We start from the raw sequence: 24,232 nt of genomic DNA, 5'->3' as shown, positions 1-24,232 counted from the left end.
ACTTACATGTTATGATACTTTTACTAATGGAAAAGTTCTTGTTTGTTTTGTAACAAAGAAAATATGTTAAAATGAAGGTTATCTTTCTTATGAATATGTGATACTGTAGAGTATTATGCTCTCATGGTTATTGATTGTATTCACATATATTTCAACTATTTGATGCCCATGAGTTGTTGAATTGTATATTAATGCATGAAGCACTGTATTGCATAATTTTGTGTACATGAATATCTTGTCCTTCAATAAAAACTTTTAAAGGAAAAAAAAATATGTTTTCATTTCTTATGGAAATCAAAAAGAGGGAGTGTGAAGAGAGAAGAACTATATAAACTCAAAAGGAAAGGTGTTAATGGTTTTCCAGACATAAGATCCTTCCTACATGTGAAGTACATGGCCAGTTGCATCAGCACTTTATTGGGGCCTGAGTCTAAGTTGAAATCCTTCTCTGTTTATAACCTAGGCTTTTACATAAATAATTATAAGTGGATGGACATGCTTTTAAACAGGCCATATAGGTTTTTACCCCCAGAGAATTATATTATCTTAGAAAAAACTTTTGAGAGATTTTAAGCTAAAAGAGGTCACTTTTAATATTCTTAAAAATCATTAAAAAAAAATCTTAAAAGTTTTGGAAGAAAAAATAATAACTAGCCATGTGCAATGGTTTTCATCAAAGATAGCAGAAAATATCTAGGTGAATGTAAATTATTGGTTTTTATCGAACGAGCATAGAGATTTGCTATGGTGCATAGTAAGACTGTTTGCCGACTCAAGAATTTCAGCACGGGCATGGGCTTGTCCAATCTGAACTGAATGTCCAAGGTCCAGATGCACAGATGGAGAGACGCCAAAGCATATATTTTGGAGCTGTAGTTTTGCACAGAGAGTATGGCGAAAAGTGTGCAATCTAGTAAAAACTATTAGTACTGTGAATTTTTTTATTTTATGGGGTGGAAAAAAAGGATGAGTATTTTAAGGTAGTATGGACAATCATCACATGTGTAAAAATGGCAATATGAAAAGTTAAAAATATTACAATTTTTAAACATTTAGTTCCAGTGGAAAAATGTAATAAGTTATGTTTAAGTAATTTATTTATATACTTCTGGAAAGATAAAGTGTCACTAGGAATAAGAAAAGCAAAGTGAATGGAATGTTCTTTGTAATCATTTTTGTTCTTGTTAATCTGTGTTATGGAAAAAGAAAATAAAAAAAAAATAGGAAATATAGAATGGCAAAGTAAAGAAAAGATAAAGTATACACAATGACGAATTTGAGTCTTTTAGTCTTTTTTATGAGATTGGATTTAAGACTTTGTAATCTGAGTTTAAAAGTTAAAAAAAATCTGTTCTTATCAGTTTAATATCTGATACGTCCCCTATTTGGGGACCATATAATAAATGGATTTTTAGAACAGGGAGATGGAAAAAGAGCTTGCTCAGTATGTTTTGCTCAATTTGCTGTTGTTTAGCAAGGAGCTTAATGGCAAAATTCACAACAGGTGTTTGATCCGTGAATCAGCCAATACATTTCAAGGTTCAATTAGAATTGGTATTTAAAATGTCCTTCACATCATGCTGTAAACATTTTGACATAATAAGATCAAGACAACACTTAATTGATCAACAGTACCTCACCATTGTGAGACTTCAAGCACTATGTTCTAAGACGGAAGCGTCCACTGGGCAATTGCAACAGAGGTTGGAAGAGTCACAGAAAGGCAGAGAAGTGGACGTCCATTGGCCACATCCCAAACTAATGATGCTTCATTGTGAACAATGCCCTTCGGCGATAATGAATGCCACACAACTCAAGCCAGGGAGCTCTATGCTGCACGAAGGACCAGTGGGCCTCAGTGCTCTTCACTGATGAAAGTCTATTCATGCTGAGTAGAAAACCACCAACGATGTTGGAAACGTCAAAGAGAGCACTATGCAGCAGCCGTTCCTTTGTTGGTGGTGATAGTGTGGGCTGATGTGTTTAATACTGAACTGCCCTACACTTTATAAATGGTACAGTGACAAGTCCCTTCTACTTGAATAACATCATTAATCCAGTCATTGTGCCTCTGCATGGACAACACAGGCCTAATTTTATCTTCATTGACGACTTTGCTCCAACTGAGCGAGGTAGCATGATTAGGAAATGACTGCTGGAAACAGGGGTACCTCAAATGGATTCTCCTGCACTTTCTCCAGCCCTACAGCCAATAAAACCTAGGGGAACAGCTAAGTCGCAATGTCAAGGCTTGTAACTCTATACCCCAGAACCTCAGTGACCTGAGAGTCGTCGTTCAAGAAGAGTGTGATGCCATGCCTCAGCAGACAATAACTTGACTTATGAACAGCATGAGACGTCGATCTCAAGCCATAATTGATGATGAAGGCAACATGACAAAGATATTTAGCCCAAAAGTAAATTATCCTTCACTTTTTGTGAGTAGCGTACCTCGCAACATTGGTTATCTACATTTAACTAATTGAACCTCAAAAAACATAAATCACCTGAAAAGTTTATTAAAACGTCTGCATGGATGGTTTTATATCCTATATTGTACATTTAAAACCTACCCCAAAACGTTCAGTTTATGGTTAAGGTGTGAAAAAAGGTAAGTATTCCACATGGTGGCTCTGTATAGATATTCTTATGTATTGGATGGATGTGTAAGATGTGGTTCCTGGGGTTTCTTACATATTGAATATACGTAGGTATTTGCCATATTGGGATTATGCACTGATATTACACTTTGACGATTTACCCAGAAGATAAATAACTTTAATCCTCAAAATTGTTATGATTGCAAGATTGTGTATAAATAAAAAATAGGCAAGTAGCAATATACCTTGTATGGTTGCAGTGTTACTGGGTATTCATCACTATTTGAGGGTGATGCCGGTGAAGAATGAACCACTTAGTGTGTTAATTGTTTTGATCAAATAAGAATATATGACAGAAATATAATATTCAAACCTTGACTTTTTTATATTTGCATGTGGATGTTTCATATGGTTGTGCTCTGTTGAGAAAAATAAATTAAAAAAATGTTGGTGAAAATTCAAAATGCAAAATGGCATAATTGATGAATATTTATGTTGATACAAAACAAGGGAAGAAAATTGGTTTTGTCCAGATTGTGCTGTAAATCTAGAAGAATGTTCCTTATCTCTTAGTAATGGATTTATTCGTGCTACAGGATTTTCTTGAACAGAAGAACAAGACGAGCATTATGAGAAAAGAACTGGGAAAAATTATGTGCATTTCCACTGTACTGTTTGTTAGGATCGAGAAGAGGGGTCTTATAATAACTTGTGGTCAAATGAGACATAACGATACGGCTTGTAAGCTGCCTACAAGTGATATTTGCTGTGTCGAGTATTTGGTTGAGAACAGGTTTTGCTTTTGGTATGTTGGACAAATCCTATGCAGTGATGTACCAATATCATGTATGTGTTCCACCAGGGAGTTTCTTACTTATGTTATGTGTGTCATGCAGTCCGTTTTTTTTTATGCCATCACTTTTTGACCATCCATCCTTTAAGTCTACTTTCATGAATACCAGGCATAGTGTATGTACAATGTAGTTCACTTAATCCAAAGTTACCATGTTGAGCTTCATTTGTATTATTCTCCATCATCATCTGCTGGATGTCATGGTAGCTCAAGACCTATTACTCTATTAGCTTAAGTAAATACAGTACAGACCAAAAGTTTAGACACACCTTCTCATTTAAAGATTTTTCTGTATTTTCATGACTATGAAAATTGTACATTCACACTGAAGGCATCAAAACTATGAATTAACACATGTGGAATTATATACTTAACAAAACAGTGTGAAACAACTGAAATTATGTATTATATTCTACGTTCTTCAAAGTAGCCACCTTTTGTTTTGATGACTGCTTTGCACACTCTTGGCATTCTATTGATGAGCTTCAAGAGGTAGTCACCGAGAATGGTTTTCACTTCACAGGTGTGCCCTGTCAGGTTTAATAAGTGGGATTTTTTGCCTTATAAATGGGGTTGGGACCATCAGTTGTGTTGTGCAGAAGTCTGGTGGATACACAACTGATAATCCTACTGTATTTGTATTATGGCAAGAAAAAGGCAGCTAAGTAAAGAAAAAAGAGTGGCCATCATTACTTTAAGAAATGATGGTCAGTCAGTCCGAAAAATTAGGCAAACTTTGAAAGTGTCCCCAAGTGCAGTGGCAAAAACGATCAAGCACTACAAAGAAACTGGCTCACATGAGGACCATCCCAGGAAAGGAAGACCAAGAGTCACCTCTGCTTCTGAGGATAAGTTTATCCGAGTCACCAACCTCAGAAATCGCATGTTAACAGCAGCTTAGATTAGAGACCAGGTCAATGTCACACAGAGTTCTAGCAGCAGACACATCTCTACAACAACTGTTAAGAGGAGACTTTGTGCAACAGGCCTTCATGGTAAAATAGCTGCTAGGAAACCACTGCTAAGGACAGGCAACAAGCAGAAGAGACACAAGGAATGGATATTAGACCAGTGGAAATCTGTGCTTTGGTCTGATGAGTCCAAATTTGAGATCTTTGGTTCCAACCACCATGTCTTTGTGCGATGCAGAAAAGGTGAACAGATGGACTGTACATGCCTGGTTCCCACCATAAAGCATGGAGGAGATGGTGTGATGGTGTGGGGGTGCTTTGCTGGTGACACTGTTGGGGATTTATTAAAAATCAAAGGCATACTGAACTATCTTGCAGCGGCATGCTATTCCATCCAGTTTGCGTTTAATTGGACCATCGTTTATTTTTCAACAACACAATGACCCCAAACGCACCTCCAGGCTGGGCAAGGGCTATTTAACCCCTTTCTGCCAGCTGACGGAATAGTACATCAGCTGGCAGATCCCCCGCTTTGAGGTGGGCTCCGGCAGTGAACCCACCTCAAAGCCATGACATGTCAGCTGTTTTGTACAGCTGACATGTGCGCGCAATGAGCGCGAGCGGAATCGCGATCCGCCCACGCCCATTAACTAGTTAAATGCCGCCGTCAAGCTCTGACAGTGGCATTTAACTAGCGCTCCCGGCCGCGCGGCCGGGCTTGCTCGCACCGCTGACCCCCGTCACATGATCGGGGGTCAGCGGTGCATTGCCATAACAACCAGAGGTCTCCTTGAGACCTCTATGGTTGTTGATGGCCGATTGCTTTGAGCGCCACCCTGTGGTCGGCGTTCAAACTACACCACCATTTCTACTACATAGAGGTGATCTGTGCTTCACCTCTATGTAGCAGAGCCGATCGTGTAGTGCATGCTTCTAGCCTCTAGCCAAAATTTAAAAAAAAAGTGTTTAAAAATATAAAAAAATAAAAAAAATATAAAAGTTCAAATCACCCCCCTTTCGCCCCAATCAAAATAAAACAATAAAAAAAAATCAAACCTACACATATTTGGTATTGCTGTGTTCAGAATCACCCGATCTATCAATAAAAACAAAGGATTAACCTGATCGCTAAATGGCGTAGCGAGAAAAAAAATCAAAACGCCAAAATTACATTTTTTGGGTCGCCGCGACATTGCATTAAAATGTAGTAACGGGCGATCAAAAAAACATATCTGCACAAAAATGGTATCAATAAAAACGCCAGCTTGGCACGCAAAAAATAAGCCCTCACATGACCCCAGATCACGAAAAATTGGAGACGCTATGGGTATCGGAAAATCGCACAATTTTTTTTTTTTTATTTTAGCAAAGTTTGGAATTTTTTTTCACCACTTAGATAAAAAACAACCTAGACATGTTAGGTGTCTATGAACTCGTAATGACCTGGAAAAGCATAATGGCAGGTTAGTTTTAGCATTTGGTGAACATAGCAAAAAAGCCAAACAAAAAACCAGTGTGAGATTGCACTTTTTTTGCAATTTCATCACACTTGGAATTTTTTCCCATTTTCTGTTACACGGCATGGTAAAACCAATGTTATCGTTCAAAAGTACATCTCGTCCTGCAAAAAATAAGCCCTCACATGGCCATATTGACGGAAAAATAAAAAGTTATGGCTCTGGGAAGGAGGGGAGCAAAAACCGAAAATGAAAAAAGCTCCGGGGGTGAAGGGGTTAACCAAGAAGGAGAGTGATGGGGTGCTATGCCAGATGACCTGGCCTCCACAGTCACCAGACCTGAACCCAATCGAGATGGTGTGGGGTGAGCTGGACCGCAGACGGAAAGGCAAAAGGCCCAACAAGTGCTAACCATCTCTGGGAACTCCTTCAAGATTGTTGGAAGACCATTCCCGGTGACTAACTCTTGAAACTCATCAAGAGAATGTCAAGAGTGTACAAAGCAGTCATCAAAGCAAAAGGTGGCTACTTTGAAGAACCTAAAATATAAGACATTTTCAGTTGTTTCACACTTTTTTGTTAAGTATATAATTCCACATGTGTTAATTCATAGTTTTGATGCCTTCAGTGTGAATGTACAATTTTCATAGTCATGAAAATACAGAAAAATATTTAAATGAGAAGGTGTGTCCAAACTTTTGGTCTGTATTATACATTTGACTATGAGGCATGATGTATTTATTAAAAGCTACAAAAAATAATAAATATATTAGAATAAATATATTATAAAGCTATAAGATACTCATAAAAAAACAAATAACAATACTCTTCAATGACCAACTCCACCTAGCAAAAGCTTCCTGATAATCACTCTAATAAAACACCACAACAGTCCAATAGTAAAAGGGGGTGGCGGGAAATTGTCTTCTTATCTTGATCTGACCACGAATGCCAGCTGATGACCAAACCAGCATTTAAACACTTCAACAATTTCCCGCTCTTTTGCAGGTTGACAATCAAATCTTTTGAAAAAGACCGCTCATCCCAATGGCCAGAACCTGTTAGAACCTGCTCATGCCCCTGCATAGCTTACTCCACTGACCTTCTGACCTAGTAAGTTTGAATAGAAAAACATGCTAACGACAGCACACCAAATTTTTACAATAAAATATTCATGCCTAAAATTGGCATTTCTGATAAATATTTTAAGGTCTGTGCGATCATGTTGCCCATCATTATATATATATATATATATATATATATATATATATATATATATATATATATATATATATATATATATAAATATGGCCCTCATTCCCTTAGGACCAACTTTCTTTAGACCCACTGCTTGAACTGACACACCAACCTCTAAAATGTGTAACACTGATCACACTACCATATATATTATATGGGAACAAGGTATCATTATCATTCCCTCTTAGTGGGACTATCATTCACCTCTATGTTGGCCTAAAACAGTGTGTCTTAATAGTAAGAGACCTAGCACTCAACTTTAGGTAAGATGCAGCAGGAAAAATGTATTGTACTAAACACAGGAAAACTCTTTGGTCAATTGTGACCAGTTACAGGAGGTTATTAAATGAAAGCCGGTAACAGGAATTATAATCGCTGCACAATCATACATCAAAATTAGTTCAGCGTGGTTGTTGTAGGCAAACCTGCTATGAGCAAATAGGAAGATTCCTGGAGGTGCAGTGCTCTCATACGCGGCATCCACCGCTTGTATGTCTGACCGGCTAAACAGGACCAATGTCAGTCCATGTTCCCCTGTGGGGTAAATAATGCTTTTAGTAATTTAGCAGCAATTCCACTGCAAAGTGAATGTGATTTCATGAAAACAGATGCGACTGTATCTAACTCCTTCATGACCGGAGGTATTTTCATTTTTGAGTTTTCACTCCCCTTCTTCCCAGAATAAATTTTATTTTTCAGTCAAAATGGCCATATGAGAGCTTGTTTTTTGCAGGACAAGATGTACTTTTGAATGATACCATTGGGTTTAACATATCATGTACTGGAAAATGGGCAAAAAATTCCAAGTGCGGTGAAATTGCAAAAAAAAGTGCAATTACACAGTTGTTTTTTGGGGTTGTTGTATACCATGTCCACTAAATGCTAAAACTGACCTGCCAGTATGATTCTCCAGGTCATTATGAGTTTATACACAAAACATGTCTAGGTTCTTTTTTATCTTAGAGGGGGAAAAAAATCCAAACTTTGGTAAAAAATAAAAAATGGCGCCATTTTCTGAGATCTGTAGATCATTTTTTGTGATTTGGGGCTGGGTAACGGCTTATTGTTTGTGCACCGAGCTGATGTTTTTATTTATACCATTTTGGTGTAGATATGATCTTTTGATCACCCGTTATTGCATTATAGCGCCTACCAAAAAAAATTAATTCTGGCGGTTTGAAATTTTTTCTCGTTACATCGTTCACCGGTTGGGTTAATTCTTTTTTTATAGTGATAGATTGGGCGATTCTAAATGCAGTGATACCAAATATGTGTATGTTTGATTTTTTTTATTGTTTTATTTTGAATGGGGTGAAAGGGGAGTGATTTCAACTTTAATTTTTTTTTATTTTGATAATATTTTAAACACTTTTTTTTTTTTTTTACTTTTTAATGCTTCAATAGTCTCCATGGGAGATTAGAAACTGCAGTTGTCTGATCGGCTCTGCTACACACAGGCGATAATCAGATCACCTGCATGCAGCAGAAATTCTCACTTGCTATGAGCGCCAACAATCTGGCTATGACAACTATAGAGGTCTGCTGGAGGCTACTGGTTGTCATGCCAACCCATCAATGACCCGCGATTACATTACGGGGTCACCGGTGGGCGGTATTTCCGGGGCACTTACTGGAAGCGCTAGTTAAATGCCACTGTCAGAAATTTAACAGCCGTGGATAGATTGCAATTCCATCCGTGGCTGTTAGAGGCACATCAAAGTGAGGGAATCCGACGTGGGCGTACTATTACCCAACGGCAGAAGGGGGTTAACGATTCTAATAAACTGAGTTTTTTGGTGCATTTTTTTCTACAGGCTTCCATGATTAGCCTGAAAAATGGATGAACTAAAATATAATGTTGTTTTTAATTATGGAAACCCAGAGCTTCTGCATAAAAAAAAATACTGCATCAAATCTGTGTCAGAGACACAAAAAAGAGGAGGTAAATGTATAAAAAATTTGCAAAAATGCCATAACCAGAGCAAATACCCATCACATATTTTGCTGCAGACATCTGTGGAGACTGTTGGAATAATGCTTATTATTGTATATATTGCAACAATTACTATTTACTACTGTTTAATAGTGCTTGAGTTTCTGTCTCCAGCAATAGTGTTATAATGCCAGTAAAGCTCTGATAAAATAATAAATTCACCCAGGATGTTCCTCCTCACTGTGTGTAGCTGGAGCACATTTTACATTCACTTTGCAGGCGGACAGACAAGAAGCTAAGATCCTACCTAAGATATAGGAAACACCAGCAGTAATCTGTTATCTGTGCTCCTGAATAAATGTATGTACACTGTCCTACGCCTGGACAGTACAGAGACTAATCTGCTGCCAACAGAAACAAAGCCCTATATTTGCCACCTGTGGAAACAATGCTGTAGATTTGCACCTGTGGGAACTTGGCTATAAAGCCGCTTAATATCTGTATCAGTCAGTGATTTACTGCAAAATCAAAAGGCTGATCGGAAATCTGTGGTAATAATGGTCGGAGTTGATTACTATGAATCCTTTGTGTGGAGGGAGGGGGTGAGCGCTAATAACAGACTGTTCCTCTCTAGAAATAGGAATCCCCACAGAGGAACATAAAGCGCCTCACATACAGAGCACTCAGGTTTGTGGTGTTTGCGGCTTTTCATAATGCAGCGTGGCACAAACTAAGCTGAGCCCCCCGAGGTGACAGACCACCCGCAGCATCAGTTATCTGAGAGCACTAAGCACAATTTGTGCATCAACGCCGACCAAGTGCTTCCCATTGGCACTAATGGTTTTGAGGCAAAAAAGTGCAGCTGTTCTTATAGTTCTGAAAACTAAATAAAAAAAACCTTTCTGCATTTCTTTCCCCCCAGAGCATTAGAGGAGCCTGCAGACAGGAGAAAATACATTTCTGGGATCGGCAATAACTGCAGTAAACCGTTAGAGGTGAAGCTACAGTGACTATAGGGCCGCACCGCTCCCCGACATTCACTAATGGCCGACTGGAAAATTTCGGGGGAGAGCCGCGCGCTACAAGACATTAGTGCAGATGTCCTCACACTGACGGCAATGAGACACTTCTAGGATGAAGATTGTCCCAGGGCATTAGACAGGGGGCGCTATGCACGGTTTGTATTCATGTGTCACCCATGTATCCAGATATCTGAGCCTGCAGATTATTGCACACTGTATTCATGTGTCACCCATGTATCCTGATATCAGTCTGCAGACTATTGCACACTGTATTCATGCGCCACCTATGTATCCTGATATCAGTCTGCAGACTATTGCACATTGTTTGCATGTGTCACCCATGTATCCTGATATCTGAGCCTGCAGACTATTGCACTCTTTGTATTCATGTGTCACCCATGTATCCTGATATCAGTCTGCAGACTATTGCACACTGTATTCATGCGCCACCTATGTATCCTGATATCAGTCTGCAGACTATTGCACATTGTTTGCATGTGTCACCTATGTATCCTGATATCTGAGCCTGCAGACTATTGCACACTGTATTCATGTGTCACCCATGTATCCTGATATCAGTCTGCAGACTATTGCACTTTGTATTCATGTGCCACCTATGTATCCTGATATCAGTCTGCAGGCTAATGCTCATGTTAATCCCCTGCTCTAATGTAAAGTCCTCCTGTGGCCTGATATACAGCTCGGCTGCACTGACAGATTCCAGCTCCCCACCCTCCTACAAGATGGAGATGTTTATCAAGAGCTTGCACTTCCTGCCTGGCATTTATAGGAGAAGCTCCGCCTCCATCTCTGTGCAGTCTGTAACTCTTTCCTAACCAGACAAGCCCATGTGATCCTACAGGTGAACTATAGCCGTTGTCCTGCAGTTCCTGTCATGCAGCCTAGAACCTTCCAGCATAAAACATTTGTGATTTTGCAGCAAATTGCTGTATTTGTTTTTTAGCACAAACAGGTGACATCCAAAAAAGCAATGGCAATTATCGGGGTAATGACAGAAAATGATGTGATGGTGCAGCCTCTATGTGGTGACTATATGCGGCTTTTGGGTTTTATTTAGTGAGGAGCGAGCACTAAAATACTCGGGTCGAGCAAATTGAAATACTCGGACAGAACAACGAGCCCAATGTAAATCTATGGGAGACCCGAGTATTTTTACCTCAATCCCCCCGGGGGTCCTTTTATGGTCTATAAACAACTGAAAATGATGGAAACACTGCTTAAATGACACAGGGACATCATGGGGATCACCCCTGGCTCATAGTTCACAGCTGTAAACAATGTTGTCAGAGTTTCACGCCATTTTTACAGGTGCACCAAAAATCATACAAAAACGAAACCAAAATGGATTTTTCTGGGAAATATGTTAAGGTACATCCTTTCCATGGTAATGACAATTAACCTCAGACCGAAATGTTCTCCACCACTTGGGCTCTGGTCACACGCAGCGTTTTTGATGCGTTTTTCAACTTTAGCATTGCTTTCAACCATTACAAATGCATTCACTGTGAAATGTCATTGTACCATTTAACAACCCTAGCTGGCCATGTGGTGTGTGACACATAAGGAGACATCTTGTTTCATTGATGAAGAAGGGACTCAAATTCACAAAGCCTATTTTAGAGGGGCATCAGGCGGCATTAATATTCTTAAAAAGCCATTCTTAAAGGGTCTCCTATGCAGTGAGTGACTGGGCTGCCAAAAATTATGACGCACCCCAATACCCCTTTCACGAGAGGTACAGGAGGGCTTCCTGAAAAGTTTTTGCATTGAATGCAAGGCCTGCCCTGCTATCAAGTCATATGCACCCCAAGAAGCCTTTGAACCCAGGTACTGGATGCCACAGGAAAACCAACTTCACATTCTTCAGTTGGTCCTGCCATACTGATTCCTTATGCTTTGAATGCAAGGGCCGCCTTGACCCAAATTTGTACGCATCCCAATCCCCCCTTTCAAGAAACATGAAGGAGGGCCTCATAAAAAAAAACTGTCCCATTACAAAGGAGCGGGTCTCCTAGACTTGGAATGCCCATACACTTAAGGTACCGTTACATTAAGCGACGCTCCAGCGATATAGACAACGATCCGACCTAAACTAGATCGCTGGAGCATCGCTGTTAGGTTGCTGTAGAGACGTCAAACACAGCAGCTCCAGAACGATGCAGGAGCGATCCAGTGACGTAACGGCGACTCACTTATCGTTCACACTCCATGTAAAAACATTGCTGACATCATTGCTTTTGCTGTCAAACATGACGATACACGCCGATCTAGCGACCAAATAAAGTTCCAGACTTCTAGCTCCGACCAGCGATATAACAGCGGGATCCAGATCGCTGCTGCGTGTCAAACTCAACGAGATCGCTATCCAGGACGCTGCAACGTCACGGATCGTTGTCGTTCTCGTTGGAAAGTTGTTTAGTGTGAAGGTACCTTAAGAGCATGGGCTGAGAAACATTTCCCCATGGGGGTACATTTTTTTTATTTTTTTTATGGGGATCATAGACACCCTTGACTGGCTGTAGCAGCATAGAACATGTTCACCCTGGTGTTTTAGTGGTGGTGGATGATGAGGATGAGGAAAAGGAGAAGCACACCAAATATCCAAATTCAGGAAGCGTATACCCATGTGTGGGTGTGAAGAGGTGCATTGGAATACACCTCCAAAAAAGACAATGAATTGGAGGTTATTAGTGATGACTCGAGCGAACGTGCTCACCACTACTCATTACTCGCCTGAGTATCACTATGCTCTGTGTACTAGGCGAGCATCGAGAATTTCCTGGATTACTCGGCGGGAACTGGTGTCTCCACCCAGCATTTTTGGCACACTTTAGAGACCCAATCACGCTGCATGGATTGTCTGCCAGGCCATGAAATGCGGCAGATATTTTTGTTGTGGTCGTGCAGTGATTGGCTTGGCTGTACAGCATCATCACGAGTATAAGAGACCTCTTGCCGCATTCAGCACCGGACTTAGCTAGTGTAGGGAGAGCTGCTGCCGAAATAGAGTCAGAATCATGCTTTCAAGTGTAGTGTAGGTCTGCAACTGTTCAGTTCGCCACTCCTGAGAAACCAACAGTCCTTTTAAGGGCTAATTCGTGGGTCCCGAGATTGCAGCGCTAGGTAGGCAGGGCACAGCATATCCACATCAGTGCAAGGCCTGCAGGCACTGTATATGCGTACATAGCTTCCACTGCATCCCTCCCAGAGCTCCATAACTGTCTGCTGCTGCTGCTGTTTATTTAATATATATATCTAGCTGCAGTTTTCAGTTTTTTGGGGTTTTTTTTCCAATATTCACCCAAACTCTCCCCAAAAAGTATACAGTCTTATGTCAGACTGAGGCCTAGTGTATCTTTTAAAAAATCATAGTTTTGCAGCCATACGCAGCATACTTCTTTGTGCTAGCCTTGTTCTATTTTTTTTTTATTCACCCAAAAGCAAAAAAAATAAAAAATTACAGTCTGTTTTATCAGGCTGAGGGCTGGTGTTTCTGTTTTTTTTTTTTAAATCATATTTCCGCATGCATTCGTAGTATAGTTTTGTTACACTGTTTTTTTTATTTTAAAAATTCTACAAAAAATGTCAGCCTGAGGCCTGTTGTATCTGTGTTGGAAAAATCGTAGCTTGACATGCATAAGTTTCATAGTTCTGTCTGCTAACCTTTTTTTTTTTTTTTTTAATTCAACAAATCCTAAAAAAAAATTAATATATAGTCTGTTGTGTCAGGCTGAGGCCTGGTGTTTGTATTTGAAAAATCGTAGCTTTGCAGGCATACTAATCAGATATAATTTAGCTCCAAATAAATACATTTGTGTTGAGCTTTTGAAATAGTGCAGTAGTCCATTTAAAATGGGCAGGGCAACGGATGGGAAAGTGGACGTGATGGTGCATGCAGAGGACGAGGTCGTGGTCAATGTGAAAGTGGGCCACAACAAAGACCCACATCTTTTTGCTCGACCTTCCTGTCCCAGTTTCTAGGGGACTGCAGCACACCACTATTGAAGCCGGAGCAGTGTGAAACAGTTGGTTGGATAGCGGATAATGCTTCCAGTCACTTAGCCACCACCACCACGTCTTCCACACAGTCAAGTCTGAGTAGCCGTGAGTGTGGCAAGGATATTCCTCACTCTGATCCTCCTTCCTCCCACCATGCAGAGTGCCCTGAGACAACTGATCCCACTCCGAAGAGCTGTTCATTTTTCTCTTTCAAGCTTCCGGGATCTCGGCTGGTCCACTTGAAGTGGGGACTGATGAGATCGCAGTAGCGATGCCCAAAGCTTTGACCAGCCACGGTCACACGAAGGCGATTGTGAGAAAGTGTCACAAGAGGTTGACGATGATGAGACACAATTGCCAGAGTCAGGTGGAGGAGCAGGGTGCTGATGTGGAAGACGAGGTGGTTGATGACATAGTGACTGACCCAACCTGGCAGGAGGTCATGCAAAGAGAAGACAGCAGTACACATGGGGAAGGAGGCATATCACCCCAACAGGCAGGAAGCAGTGTGGTTATTAATGGCACGGTTTGCAATATCATCAGTACGCTAATGACACGCATAACTACCTATCTGTACCTAACCATCTCACTAACCATAATCACACGTCTTCCTGCTATTTCATCCTTCTTTTCTGCTCGATTTCAAAAAGTGGACATGGATAAAACAGAAAACATCTTTCAACCATCTCACGCTAAATAGACAAGAGAGCTGTGTATGCATCATTCGGTACCACTTTAGTAAGAAGGAAAGTTTGCCCAAGAGAAAATGATTTTCCAGACATTCCCGGCCTTTTTTGCACATTTTTGCAGCTGTGATCTTCATCTTCTTGGGGTGGATGTGGTACATTTCTAAGTCATCATCAATACCATCATCGTCCATATCTTGTAAAGAGAAAATCTGGCGTTTCTCAGGGTCGTGGTTATCTATGTTTAGTGACATTTGTTTAACAGTGTTCGTTACACTACAACAAATAATTTTTGACTGTGAATTTGGATATTATTGCTAATATGTATGGGTGAAATGAAGAAGCTTGTGCCACGGGTGTGTTTATAATAACGGACGGTGCACTCCTCTTTAAACTTAGTTTTTCACAAGCATCCATCAGTGTATTTGGTTTTCCTCCAACACTGATCTGCTTTCTCTAATTCAGCATCTCACGAACAAGCTGCACTTTGCCCTTTAGAGAGACACGTGAATCTTTGGCATATTTTTGACAGGCATTTTTTAGGCCGAGTCTAACAAGCGCATCTGTTACACCGGTCTTCTGATGGGCATGAAACACATTCTGGTAATTGGTGGTGGCTAAACGACAAATCATTGTAGGCTGTATCCTGGATCTCAAACCTCCAATAGCCAACGCTGCTATTAACATGTGCGTTCTCATTCCTGTCATCACCATGCCTCTTTTCATGATCACTTCATCCAATGATTCGTCCGCCATTTTAAAAAAATAAATAAATAAATAAATGCACCTTCTCAGCAGCAACTGTGTAGGAAACCACTTTACAGTTTTGAAAGGTGTTTATGATGCTCGTAAACAATTAAAAAAAAAAAAAATAACTCCCCCATGGGGAAATGTTTGACAGCCCCCACTCCTTTACATTGGCCTTATTTTTTAATGAGGCCTTCCTCCACCTGTCATTTTCTTCCACTAGATCAACAGGGTTCACGTGTTCCGTGCTGCAACAGACAGTCAATTTTTTGGCAAGGGTGTCTATGATCCCCATGAAATATTTTTTTTAAATGCACCCCCCATTGGGGAATTGTTTGTCAGCTCATGCATTCCATTACAAGTCTCAGAGACCCACACCTCTAGATTGGGCCTACTTCTTAACACGGTTTCCTGCAATGTCCCTTCCTTACCTGCCACTAGATCACCAGGGTTAATGTGCTCTGTACTGATATAGGCCACTGATTTTTGGTCAAGGGGGCTGTGATGGCACTAGTTTATTAAAAAAAAGATACCCCCATTGGGGAATGATTTGTCAGCTCATGCATTCCATTACAAGTCTCAGAGGCCCACACCCCTACATTGGGCCTACTTCTTAACTCGGTTTCCTGCAATGTCTCTTTCTCACCTGCCACTAGATGACCTGGGTGAACATGTTCTGTACTGTTGTAGGCCACTAAATGTTGGGCAAGGGGGCTTTGATGGCAATAGTATATTTTTAAAAAAGGTACCCCCAATTGGTGAAACCACATCCTTGTTGGCAAAGACTTCAAAACATTTGTGTACCTTAAAGAGCTCACTTGAAAAGCTCCTTTTTGTGGTGCCTGGTTGCTCAAATTAGAAACAATACACTTCATATAAATTTGATAAAGCAATGCTGTTCGTTTGGCTCAGTAGTTCTTTACAAATATTTCTTTGTCCACTATATTACTTTCTCTCCTTGAGAGCCATAACTTTGGCTGCATGAAATGGTAAGAGTTTAATACAAAAAGTGACGGCTGAATGGTTGTAGATGCAGAGGACTTAATAAATTTTGGCTGAGATAACTTGTATGAGGGAGACTGCATGTTCCTTCTTTCTTTCTAGGATAATAAACAGGAATAATAATAAATGATCTTTTTATCTATAAAGTAATTATCTGAAAGGATGTCAGATCATCTATTGTGGCTCCAATATTTACTACACAGCCAAATGGAACAGTTATGGAAAATTGAGCAAGGTCACAGTTATGATTTAGAACATTCTTCACATTCTTGCAGAATACATAGAGGCAGCTAGTTTTAACATTACTTACCTATAGATACTGGTCATGAAGATAGTCATGATTATCCAGAGTACTCAATGGGTTAAGCTTAAGTTTTTTCTAGAAAGGCTGAATATAGATATGATTGCTGTTAATAGTGTAGTGCGAATATACAAATGAGGATTTGGAATCCAGATTGAAATATACTGAATGCATTCAGACAATTACATACAGTAGCTGCATTTCATGTAAAACATTTACAGATGTGATAGACAATGCTCATAGTGACACAATCTTGAGAAATGTTTGTTTCTTCACTTCACAAACAGTTCTAAGCTTCTATGTGTCTGTTTGGCATTGTAAAACATTAAGGTTTACAGAACCTCTGCCTGTGGTGGTTTTATCTAAATCTGCATGGCTTTTATATTCTAATGGTTTATGGCTTCTTGTCGGAAGACTCCATGATATCTGTTTCATCTGACCTTGAAAGCTGGCCACTTGAATGGATGGGTGAAACTAGAGTTACTACATAGTGTAAATCACGAGAACTGAAGTGGATCGTTACATTGGGGAACATGAAACCATTTGGGCTAAATGACTCTTTGAACTTTGCGCCATTTTTATCATTTGTAAAAGGATTTATATATAATTCATGTTTCTCCTGCATCCAATCCCTTCTGGCTAGCACGTGAAAAAAGGAAATTTTTTAGAGATTTTAATGCCAGGCTGCAAACTCTCCATTGGCTTAAGGAGTGGGGAGTGCCTGGTGTGGATGGTGAGATGGACAAAATCCAAACTGAAATCCACAAATTCCTGGAACAAGAAGGTAAAGAGGTAATATTTAATGCCCATGTGAAATATTTGGAAGAGGGTGAGTCATGCTCGAGATTGTTCTTTAAAAAAGTAAATGATAAAAAACAAATGATTGTGGAATTGGAAGGAGAGACTTCACTGGGGGCATTTTAGAGAAAACTTTTAATTTTTATAATGATCTTTTTAGCACAAAAATATTGATGTGACCACTCTTATAGGAAATCTTAATGTTTTATCCCAGTTTTTAAATAAAGAGGACCAGGAGTTTTTAGAAAATAATGCTTCAACAATTGAGGTTGAAGCAGCCCTAAAGAGTTTTGCTAATGGCAAGGCTCCTGGATCAGATGACCTGAGAGTTGTCGTTCAAGAAGAGTGTGATGCCATGCCTCAGCAGACAATAATTTGACTTATGAACAGCATGAGACGTCATTCTTAAGCTGTAATTGATGATGAAGGCCACATGACAAGATATTTAGCCCGAAAGTCAAATATCCTTCACTTTTTGTGAGTAGCGTACCTCGCAACATTAGTTATCTACATTTACCTAATTGAACGTCAGAAAACATAAATCACCTGAAAAGTTTATTAAAACTTATGTATGGATGGTTTTATATCCTATATTGTACATTTAAAACCTACACCAAAACTTCCAGTTTATGGTTAAGGTGTGAAAAAAGGTAAGTATTCCACATGGTGGCTCTGTATACATGTTCTTATGTATTGGATGGATGTGGAAGGTGTGGTTCCTTACATATGGAATAAACATAGGTGTTTGCCATATTCGGATTATGCACTGATATCATTACACTTTGACGATTTACCCAGAAGAGAAATAACTTTAATCCTCAAAATTGTTACCATATGATTGCAAGATTGTATAATCTCTAGAAGAAATCCAGTATACTGTGCCAAGTAAAAGATATAGTCTTTATTGAGGGGTGCTTTGAGGACCACCACACGTAACGGACCACCCTAATGTAAGTGCTGTTAGTTAATGGATGTTATTTTGATCACTTGAGCACGCAGTATACAGCTAATGTAGCGCAGTCTATGGGGCTACATGATACAAATATACAAAGCACTACATACATAGGGGTTTTTTGGTCATGTGGGTGTTGGAGTATTTCCCCACATTTTGGTTAAAGTAGTGACCTGAATTGTCTTATTGACTTCTTTGATTCGCTTTGTACTATATTTGTCTAAACTTTGTTTAGTTTACCTTAATAAAGACTATATCTTTTACTTGGCACAGTATACTGGATTTCTTCTTGAGATTATATAACATGTATCAGTTTTTTTGTGCCCTGGCTACGGGGAGGGATTTTGTTGCTATGATGATTGCAAGATTGTGTATAAATAAAAAATAGGCAAGTAGCAATATACCTTGTATGGTTGCAGTTTTATTGGGTATTCATCACTACTTGAGGGTGATGCTCGTGAAGAATAACCCTCTTAGTGTGTTAATAGTTTTGATCAAATAAGAATATATAAAGCAGAAATATATAATATTTGAACCTTGACTATTTTATATTTGCATGTGGATGTTTCATATGGTTGTGCTCTGTTGGGAAAAATAAATTAAAAAAATGTTGGTGAAAATTGAAAATGCAAAATGGCATAATTGATGAATATGTTTGTTGATACAAAACAAGGGAAGAAAATTGGTTTTGTCCAGATTGTGCTGTAAATCTTGAAGAATGTTCTTTATCTCTTAGTAATGGATTTATTTGTGCTACAGGATTTTCTTGAACAGAAGAACAAGACGAGCATTATGACAAAAGATCTGCGAAAAATTATCTGCATTTCCACTGTACTGTTTGTTAGGATCGAGAAGAGGGGTCTTATAATAACTTGGGGTCCAATTAGACATAACGATAGGGTTTGTAAGCTGCCTGCAAGTGATATGTGCCGGTGTGGTGAGTATTTGGTTGAGAAGAAGTTTCTCCTTTGGTATGTTGGACAAATCCTATGCAGTGATATACTGATATCATGTCTGTGTTCCACCAGGGAATTTCTTACTTATGTTGTGTGTGTGCCATCACTTTTTAGACCGTCCATCCTTTAAGTCTATTTTCATGAATACCAGGCATAGTGTATGTACAATGTAGTTCACCTATTCCAAAGTTACCATGTTAAGCTTCATTTGTATTATTCTCCATCATCATCTGCTGGATGCCATGGTAGCTCAAGACCTATTACTATATTAGCTAAAGTTAAATACATTTGACTGTGGTATGGATTGAAAATAGACCATGATATATTTATTAAGAGTTACAAAAAAATAATAAATATATAAGAATAAATATATTATAAAACGATAAGATTCTCATAAAAACCAAACAACAATACTCTTCAATGACCAACTCCACCAAGCAAAAGCTGGGTGATTATCCTTCTAACAAAAAATCACAAAAGTCCAATAGTAAAAGGGGGTGGCGGGAAATTGTCTTCTCATCTTGATCTGACCACGAATGCCAGCATTTAAACACTTCAACAATTTCCCGCTCTTTTGCAGGCTGACAATCAAATCTTTTGAAAAAGACCGCTCATCCCAATGGCCAGAACCTGTTAGAACCTGCTCATGACTCTGCATAGCTTACTCCACTGACCTTCTGACCTAGTAAGTGTGACTAGAAAAACACGTTAAAGACAGCACACCGAATTATTATAATAAAATATTCATGACTAAAATTGGTATTTCTTGCAAATATTTTAAGGTCTGTGCGACCATGAACCCCCATCATATATATATATGGGGGCCCTCATTCCCTTACGACCAACTTTCTTTAGTCCCACTGCTTGTACTGACACACCAACCTCTAAAATGTGCAACACTGATCACAGTACCATGTATATTATATGGGAACAAGGTATCATTATCACTCCCTCTTTGTGGGACTATCATTCACCTCTATGTTGGCTCAATGTATTAGGCTGGGGTCACACATGCGTGTTTTACGTACGTAAGAGCGCAGAAACTACGTCCGTAAAACTCGCATTACATACGGCACAATGCTTCTCAATGGGGCTGCTCCTATTAGCCGTATATTACGGTTCAGTATTATACGGCGTTCTACGGCCGTACAAAATCGCAGCATGCTGCGTTTGTCAGCGTATTGCGCAAATAATACGCCAATGAAAGTCTATGGGGGCGAGAAAAATACGGATTCCACACGGACCAGCAGTGTGACTTGCGAGAAATACGCAGCGGTGTTAGTGAAAAGTCGGTAATTCAATTGCCGGCTTTTCATTTCTCCTGCACAAACCCGACAGGATATGAGACGTGGTTTACATACAGTAAACCATCTCATATCCCCCTTTTTTTTTGCATATTCCACACTACTAATGTTAGTAGTGTGTATGTGCAAAATTTCAGCGCTGTAGCTGCTGAAATAAAGGGTTAAATGGCGGAAAAAATTGGCGTGGGCTCCCGCGCAATTTTCTCCGCCAGAGTGGTAAAGCCAGTGACTGAGGGCAGATATTAATAGCCAGGAGAGGGTCCACGGTTATTGGCCCCCCCGTGGCTACAAACATCTGCCCCCAGCCACCCCAGAAAAGGCACATCTGGAAGATGCGCCTATTCTGGCACTTGGCCACTCTCTTCCCACTCCCTGTAGCGGTGGGATATGGGGTAATGAAGGGTTAATGCCACCTTGCTATTGTAAGGTGACATTAAGCCAGATTAATGATGGAGAGGCGTCAATTATGACACCTATCCATTATTAATCCAATTGTAGGAAAGGGTTAAAAAACACACACACATGATTGAAAAGTATTTTAATGAAATAAACACAGCGGTTGTTGTAATAATTTATTGTTCTCTCAAATCCATTTGCAGTCCCTCGCTTGGCAACATAATAAACGCACAAGATACATACCTTCTGATGTACTGTCAGGTCCAACGATGTAATCCATCTGAAGGGGTTAACTAATATTACAGGCAGGAGCCCTGCTAAATGCAGCTGTGCTCCGTGCCTGTAATCCCCGGCGAATGAATGAAATGTAGGTCATTGACCTACATTTCATTCATTCGCGGTGAGGTGCCCTCTGGTGGATGTTCTCATGAACTGCAGCCTGGGAACTTTTTCCCACGCTCCAGGTCATATGAGGACATCCACCAGGGGGCGCATCACCGCGAATGAATGAAATGTAGGTCAATGACCTACATTTCATTCATTCGCCGGGGATTACAGGCACGGAGCACAGCTGCATTTAGCAGGGCTCCTGCCTAGGGGCGTACATAGATTTCACAGGGCCCCATAGCAAAATTGAGCAAAGGGCCCCCCCCCCCCCCCGAAGAAGGGAGGGGAATAGGTGGCGCGCGTAGCGCGTCGAAAATTTGCATGTTAAGCCACGCCCCCTCCACAGCCACACCCCCTCCACAGCCACACCCTCTCCACAGCCACACCCCCAATTACTAATTTATATGGCGAAGGCAATAAAAAATAGACTTACCAGAAAGCAGCATTGCAGGAGAAAGCAGCATTGCATTGCAGTAATAGATAAAATGAATTCAACCTAAAAAAGTGAAACTATTATTATTTGCCATCCCCAATACAGTGTGATCCTAAACATTTATTCACTTTAGTATGATAAACATTACCTGGAACTTTGAACAACAGAGAATGGTGGTGTTCCCAGCAAAAACTCCCAAACTTGAAAATAACAGAAAAACTTGGAAACATTCTAAACTTCTGAAACTTGAACTCAAAACCAAAACTGTGGCCAAACATTCCGCAAATATTGAGATGTGGCAACCTATAATGTAAATAACACAAATTAGAGGGGCTTTATAGAACCCCTAATATGTTCTCTTAGGGCATCTACATGTAGGTGAGGGTCCTAGAGGGGCTTTATAGGACCCCTAATATGTTCTCTTAGGGCATGTACATGTAGGTGAGGGTCCTAGAGGGGCTTTATAGGACCCCTTATATGTTCTCTTAGGGCATCTACATGTAGGTGAGGGTCCCAGAGGGGCTGCCTGTCTTATAGGACCCCCTTATATTCTCTCTTAGGGCATCTACATGTAGGTGAGGGTCCTAGAGGGGCTTTATAGGACCCCCTTATATTCTCTCTTATGGCATGTACATGTGGGTGAGGGTCCTAGAGGGGCTGTCTGCCTTATAGGACCCCTTATATTCTCTCTTATGGCATGTACATGTAGGTGAGGGTCCCAGAGGGGCTGCCTGCCTTATAGGACCCCTTATATTCTCTCTTATGGCATGTACATGTGGGCGAGGGTCCTAGAGGGGACCCCTTATAACCTCTTATAGCACCTACTTGTCAGCCAACTAGGAGCTAGGATAATGCAGAGTACAATGTCTCTCTCAGCTGCTGTGGCGTAGTACAATCATCCATTGGAGCAGACTGGTTGTGCAGACTCATGCTTCCCACACTTCTCCCCCGGTAATGCAGCACAGTTCTCCTGATGCACCGAGCTCCCAGTGATCCCAGCACTCCCAGCTCTGCTACATACTGGGACATAGTTTGCTCATCTTTACAACAAGTGACAACTTCCTAAGTGTTCCCACCGGCGCAGCAGAGAGATCAGAGGTCACTGCCAGAGATGGCGCAAGGAGGGATCCCAGCAGATCCCACAGGGAGGAAGAGGGATCCAGGAAGAGAGGTCCAGGCAGGATCAGAGGGAGGAGAATGCGCTGGGAGAGGGGAGGATAATCAGCAGAGAGCGGAGCCGCTACTCACCCACTGTGCTCCGCTGCACGGACACCAGGCCGTGGACCCAGACACACAGAGCCGCCCCGTTGACACTCTCCAGGAGCGAGCAGCCGTCGGTCGCAAAGGGTGCACGGTGACGTCACTTCCGGTCGCTCGGAAATGAGATCACCGCGCCCCCTATGTGACCTTCCCCCTCCAACTGCAGCGCAGCACCGTGGGGAAGCTTCCTGCTTCCCCACACGCTCATCTCCGACAGGGCCCGACAGCAAAGCCCTGTCGCCTCGCCGCGCGCGCGCCCTCCCCGACCCGAGCAAAAAAAAAAATTAACACAAAAAAAAAAAAATATAGGTGGCGTACACACCATGGGGCCGGGCAGCACCGGGCCCCCCCGGCCGTGGGGCCCGGATGCGGCGGCACCCGTCGCATACATGGTGTGTACGCCACTGCTCCTGCCTGTAATATTAGTTAACCCCTTCAGATGGATTACATCGTTGGACCTGACAGTACATCAGAAGGTATGTATCTTGTGCGTTTATTATGTTGCCAAGCGAGGGACTGCAAATGGATTTGAGAGAACAATAAATTATTACAACAACCGCTGTGTTTATTTCATTAAAATACTTTTCAATCATGTGTGTGTGTTTTTTAACCCTTTCCTACAATTGGATTAATAATGGATAGGTGACATAATTGACGCCTCTCCATTATTAATCTGGCTTAATGTCACCTTACAATAACAAGGTGGCATTAACCCTTCATTACCCCATATCCCACCGCTACAGGGAGTGGGAAGAGAGTGGCCAAGTGCCAGAATAGGCGCATCTTCCAGATGTGCCTTTTCTGGGGTGGCTGGGGGCAGATGTTTTTAGCCACGGGGGGGCCAATAACCATGGACCCTCTCCTGGCTATTAATATCTGCCCTCAGTCACTGGCTTTACCACTCTGGCGGAGAAAATTGCGCGGGAGCCCACGCCAATTTTTTCCGCCATTTAACCC

General features: G+C 40.9%; 1 pseudogene; it reads left to right on the top strand.

The window, feature by feature from the left end:
- The first annotated feature begins 1,322 nt into the window (after positions 1-1,322).
- On the top strand, positions 1,323-1,503 carry LOC143770783 (U2 spliceosomal RNA; annotated as a pseudogene).
- The last annotated feature ends 22,729 nt before the right edge of the window (positions 1,504-24,232 follow it).

This window comes from Ranitomeya variabilis, chromosome 4 (assembly GCF_051348905.1).
Source record: "Ranitomeya variabilis isolate aRanVar5 chromosome 4, aRanVar5.hap1, whole genome shotgun sequence".
NCBI lineage: Eukaryota > Metazoa > Chordata > Amphibia > Anura > Dendrobatidae > Ranitomeya > Ranitomeya variabilis.
Note: the sequence above shows the minus strand (reverse complement) of the source record. Positions and strands in the feature narration are given on the sequence as shown.